Genomic DNA, 6,800 nt, shown 5'->3' on the forward strand with positions numbered 1-6,800 from the left:
AAAGATGGCGGCAAACTTTTTAGCAGGGTCTGTTGTGACAGGACAAGGGGGAATGGCTTTAAACTAAACTACTGGGGGGTAGATATAGATTAGATAGAAGGAAGCAATGTTTTACACTGAGGGTGGTGAAACACTGGCCCAGGTTGCCCAGAGAGGTGGTGGATGCCCCATCCCTGGAAACATCCAAGGTCAGGTGGGACGGGGCTCTGAGCAACCTGATCTAGTTGAAGATGTCCCTGCCCACGGCAGGGGGGTTGGACTAGATGACCTTTAGAGCTCCCTTCCAACCCAAACTATTCTATGATTCTATGATTAAACCCTGTCTAAACTTTCTGCTTATTGTAGCCTGTTTTATTGAATGTAAGTAAAATTACCTTTAAAGTGGTATAAGGAGAGCAGAACTATATGGACAATTAATAAAAATTTTTTGTTTTTACTGTAAGATTAATCATATCAGATACAATTAATTTTTAAACTTGAGAAATACTTTTATTTTCCTCTGTTGCACATTAACCTGTCACTTAGCAGAGATTAAATATGCTTTTATTAAGTACAAAAACATCCAAATTCTGCACCACCAGGAAATCTACAGACAGCTAGGAAAAACTTCAGTTATTTTGCCTTTGAGCATTTAAAAGAATATGATAATACAGGAGCGATTTCAGTATCTTCACTGACAAATATCATGCTAGTGCATCACCGGGATGAGTAATGAAGTGTCTGTTTCATCTTCCACAGGGTATAACTCACTGATTCCAGTATCTTCTCCTTTGGATAGCAGCTGGTCCTATCCAATTTCTACCTCAGAAGAAAAGACCACATTCAAGATTCAAAGTCCTACTCTGTCTTTAAAGAGAGCTGCTTTCTAGTGAGAAACAGCAGACCTTGCAGATCTCCTATGCTCAATTACACCCCGGTTTCCAAAGATATACAAATACTTGGATCCTTTCCTCTTTTAATAGGGAGAAGGGAAGGAATTTATCAGGCTATTTATTTCCCTATCACCCTTTCTTTCTTCACAAAGATGAACTTTATGACAGCAACTTTTTTTTCATTCTATGAGAAAGATACATCCAAGGGAATCCCTCAATATGCCCCAAAACAAAGACCTTGCAGTTATCCGTGCAACAGCAGTGAAATATTTCTCGATTTTGTATACTGATTGAAGATTTATATCAGTGTGTGTAGCAGAAGCTGTGGTATTTCTTAATGAACATTTCCAACGAGCTGCTGTCCTTTAAAATGATGTATAACCCTGTATTATGTCCCGACTGCCTGCAGTTTTGAATACGCAGATACAAGAAAAGCACATCTACTTTGTAACCACATAAACTGCTGTAGAAGTACTAAAATATTCAAGATGATTAAATTCTGATATTAACTGGCCAATTAATAATGCATATTTTCTTTTGTTTTTTCCTTTGCATTTGAAGTTTCTATTACAGGAATACTACAACTCAGAGTTGCCAAACATATAGAATATTATCAATATATATAATACACAATATTATAATAAGATCTTGTCCTTAGAAAGTTGAAGTGGCCATTAAGCAACTCATCCTTAAAAAGAAAGAGTAAGAATCATGAAGAGAAAAAAAGGTCCACCAACATTTCATGTTTTTAACAGCCATGTTTAGCAGCCTTTTTCCAACACAGCTCTGAATAGCTCAGTACATTATGTACTAAAGCAAGCGTGAGTGAACCGCAGGCACACATCCTCAGAGAATTCCTTCTAAGAAGTATAATGGCTGTTATTTTTACTCTTTTAATCCCTAGCCTCTCCTTATTACAGCTAATCATCTCAACGTACGCATTAAAGAGAGCTATGCAGGTAGCACTAGAAATCAATTGCCATCCAAAGCCCTAGTGCTTACTTCTATAGCAGCATCTCTGACCAAACATGGGTTAATATATTGTAAATCTTCAGTTTTCCCCTTTGTTTTAACATGAGTCAAATGCTTTATTCCCATATTCCACAGCATAGTCATTAACTTCATCTATTTATATTGTAATTTTTAATTTGATATGTGACTGCACAGCAAGGCAGCTTTTAACCAAGTCAGCTGTATATAAAACCTGTAATAAATCCTAATTTTAGGGTCTATATTCCCAGGAAACTCTTCCCCCTCTATTAAGGAAAAAATGACTTCTCAAAAACAGGTGCAAGAAAATATTAAAAGGGCATACATATCCACGCAGCCACATGCCCACACACAAAAGAAAGGAATATTGTACAATCTACTCAGTGCAATACAGAAATGTAACTTATGATTGTTAAAACTACATTTGGAAGAGAACATATTTCAATTTTTAATTGCAGTCTGATTCCTTTGGCTGCTATTGATAACCGTGCATGGTAAGTATTCCCTATTAGAAGCACATGTTTGTAACTCATGCTATTTCTGGATATTCTACCAACACCCACCTATGGCAGAACCCGTCAACAGGGTGAGAGAGAGGGAAGAACATCTCCAAGAAGACATACCGCAAGTTGTCATATCAGTGTTTCTACCATTTGTAAAAGAAGATTTGGTTCTGACAAAATACGTGTTATAGAAAGAATTTGTTCGATGCACACGAGGCTGTAGGCAGGTGTAGGCAGTTTTTGCCCTTGGCCAAACTGAACGGTGTCCCCCACCAGTTAGAGTAGCACCTTATGAGCTGCAGACACCAGCACCAGTTTCCCTTTTGAATCAGCAGATACAAATTCTGTGTTTTGAAATTCAACATCATGGTAGGTGATTTTTTTTGTGCGTGTTAATGCCACTATCAATTTTATACATGACTGCACAGCAAGACAGATTCTCCAGGGGTATGTAAGTAGCACCTCTGCTCTGAGGCCAAGGTAGCCTTGACAGAGATTCACCCACGATGCGGAGAGGGAGCCCAGGCATCCCATACGCAGACACTTAGCAGGCCAGGTCTCTGAGCAAAACACATCTCAACTACTACAGCAAATCAGGTCAGCTCTTCCCAGCAATCCTGAATCTGAATAAATAGTATTTAAAAAAAAAATTAAATTAATATGAAAACATTACTGTTTTAAATGAAAATCCACTGCAAGTTTCACAATGCTGCAATAACTTAGAAGAATAAACCTCATTCCATTTCAATGACTCTGAATCTCCCAGGCTTTCTGAAATGGATGTCTTGAATCCAACTTTTCTAGAAAAATCATTCCCATAAAAGATCACACCCAAATCCTTTTAAGTGGATAATTACCGTCAGTCTACTTATAGTTCCCCCTAAGAGTAGTTAATTTTTCCTTTCCTGTCCTGAGCAGTATTAACATTAATAATAATCAGTGCTGAGCAGTGAGAAGTTTTAAATATAGCCATATATTATACATAATTGTTGTAGTGTTGCTATGCACTATTGTATAGTTGCCTGCAGATGGCTGCATTTCAATGGGAAAAAACCATACTGTGTAATTAAAAAAAAAAAAAAATCTGTCCTTAGTAGTGTATTTCTGATTTCTAAATAATAATAATAATATTAACAATATTAACAATAATAACAACAGCAACTACAACAATAATAACAAATAATCAATGCAATCCTTTTACATTTACAGCAGCAGATAATCTGGTCCCCTGTGTGTAAATCAGTTTCAAAAGTGCTCTAGGATTTTTTTTCATAAAAGAATCTAAGAGCTTAAAGCATTACAGTTATTCAGAGCTGAAGTTTTAAAAACTTTTCACACTTTGAGTTTTGACCGAGCAGGAGGACCACCACTGTTTACAAGGGATTTTTATTACGATTAAAAAGTTAAGGCAGATTTAGAGCAAGGATTCTGATACCCTTCTGCTAGTCTGCAGGCTTAAAGCTCTTTACAATGAGTGTATCAATATTAAAAATGGATTAACTTTTCAATTATGGTCTGTCCTTGAAATTTGATTTTTCTTTCTACTTCAGATAGTTACTTCAGCATGAGTACATGTCATGGTTTAACCCCAGCTGGCAGCTAAACACCACACAGCCATTGGCTCACTCTCCTCCAGTGGGATGGGGGAGAGAATTGAAAAAAAAAGGTAAAACTCATGTGTTGAGATAAAGATAATTTAATAGGACAGAAAAGAAAGGGATAATAATAATAATGATAAAAGAATATACAAAACAAATGATGCACAATGCAATTGCTCACCACCCGCTGACCAATGCCCAGCCAGAAAGAAAATTAACTCTATCCCAGCCAAAACCAGCACAGTACAATAAAGTCAAAGTGCCTCTAATTCTAAACTGCATAACCATAAAGTTACCAAAAGGTTTCTAATGCGTGTTTAAAGTGTTAATTCTAAGTTTCAGTTGTATTCCTCCTGAACTAAACGAAGAATTTGCATTGATTTTGAGGGATTCAGAACAGAGCCGAATATTTTCTTGCTCATGTCTCACATAGCACTTTTCAGATTCAATATTTCAGTCTGCTTTACTAATCACTAAAAGCAGAGTTAGAAAGCTGGTAACGCAATAGCCAAGCAAACTGATCATGTATCGGCCACTGGCTGGGCAATATGTTTCTTTTCCTTTGCAGATGTCTTCTGTATTTCACAACTGTGCACTCCGCGTGTGTTTTTCAGAAGCCTCCCACATTACTGGGGACACCACAATTACCAGGATATACCGGGATTAATTTCTGGCTGACCCACAGAATTCCTGTGTGAACTTGGGCAAGTCTTGCAGGACCCAGTTGTTTTCTTCCAGTAAGATACAACACTGATGAAAACAATCAGGTCAGATTTTGAATCTTAACTTTCACTCAGTATTCCAGTCTCTTGGATATTCCATGTCCACTAATAGCATTAGTTCTTTGGGGATGAGAACATCTTTACACTACATCTGTGCAGTGCAGACAGTGCAGTGGGTCCCTCAGCTTCTAGACATCAGTGGATATCAAACAACATGCTCTCAAAAGGATGCTCTAGGGTTCATGAAGTGACAGTTGCTCTCCAGCTGAAGGGAACAGCAGGTTATAGAGCCGTGTCCGACAGGAAGCAAATCTTTTTGACTTTGTGCAGGCAAGAAGATGATCACTTAACCTTACTTTTAAATGAAGCCCAATTTATGTAAATTAAAAAAAGCTCAAACACTTTTATTAATGAAAAATACTGAAAACAAAGTGCTAGCTAAGTTATAAATTTCACCTTATTTATTTTTAAGTATTTTCAAGCAAAAATTATTTAATAAGGTAAGAAAATAATTTGCATGTAACAACCCTATGCACCAGCCCATTATAAGCAAATCCTATACAGAACATCCTGCCTTTCTTCAGAACACAACACTGCATCCTTGCACAAGACACAACATCAATATAAGACCATGCATATATTATTTAAGAGCTCAAATTTCCTCTCTCCCTGACCAGGGCCACAACTAAGGCCCAAAATTCCTATTCCTATAAAGAACAGTTAGATAGCAGCTAAAACATAACAAGCTGCTTATTATGGTTTCGTTAATCCAGACTCGGAACACAGCCACCAATAAATGTGTTGACATTTTTTAAGAGCATATATATCAAACATTTATACCTGAAATCGTCTTGAAAAGTGGAACAAAAAAACTATATGAAGTAATTAATGCCAGCTGGAACGTTAAATTCTTATTGATTTTAAAATCAAAAGCAGCATTTTCTCTATAGAGGAGAAACTTTCAGGGTTATTCTGGCTACAAGAATTCCTTTAGCTCCTGTTTGAAATGCCTCCCTTTGGGAAGAGATTTGTTCAAACATCGCTTCACGCTGCCCAGCAATGCATGTTCCCTTTTGGTCTCAAAAGGCGGTTCTCACTGTTTAATTGCCTTTACTGTTAAACTGTGCGTTCCACCTCAGATTTGGATTTGAAGCATTCAGTTTGGCCATCAGTAGTGTTATGGTTTTATCCGCTAGACTGAAGTGTCCCCTTATCAAATTTCTGTCACTGTGTTGCACTGGGCTGTGTTGCAGCCCAGCTGTCTTTCTGATGTACCCCATCAACCCACTTCTTTGAGCATGTTTCAAGACCGACACGTTTCTTGTATTTGCAGTTCTTCTTTCAAATCTCTCTAGCTATTTTCCCATATCCATCTCGTCTTATTAAACCAAGTATAGACCTAGCACCCCAGCAGCAACCCCACAAAAACCCAAATAGAATGCTAAAACTGCTTATTTTCTCCTTGATACTGGGCCTACTTACACAAATACTGCATTAGCCATCAACATGACATTGAGCTAATTATCGTGACCGTTCCCACTCCCTGATGTCTTAGTATGTAACTAACAGAAATACATTTCCGCTGCGTTCACTGGGTCAATAACTGAATCCGGATCAACAGAAATACACTCGCAAACAGCATTTTAGTAAAGGCACGTTCAAAGCCAATGTACGGCAGCGCAGAAGAGGCAGTCTGGTTTGAAATGCGCAAGCAAAGCCTGGGCCCGGGAGCCTCAAGCAGCTATTCTGTTCCATTCTAACAAAATAATGAGGTTTTAAATGGTATTAGGGTTTACAGCCGTCTGGCACGGATAGTGAGTGCTAGCAGTTGAGTTAATCTGACAACTCCGTGTCTAATTCTTGTGTGCTACGGTAGGGTGTAACATAAAAAATTAAACCGATAAATCCTTCTCAGCACTCTATTCCTGATGCGCACGGTTCCGCATCTATTGAGGTGGCAAGCCGAGTAAGGGGGGTACTACGCACGTCCCGCTCGAGCCGGAGCGACTTCTGCGCACACGCTTGACTCAGCGCGGGGGGAAGTTTCCCGGAGCGGGAGCGGGGCCCCGGGGAACCCGCCGAGGCTGAGAGCGCCGCGACCCGCGGAGAGCCGCG

The sequence above is a fragment of the Aptenodytes forsteri genome, unplaced genomic scaffold (assembly GCF_000699145.1).
Source record: "Aptenodytes forsteri isolate BGI_AS27 unplaced genomic scaffold, ASM69914v1 Scaffold111, whole genome shotgun sequence".
Classification (NCBI taxonomy): domain Eukaryota; kingdom Metazoa; phylum Chordata; class Aves; order Sphenisciformes; family Spheniscidae; genus Aptenodytes; species Aptenodytes forsteri.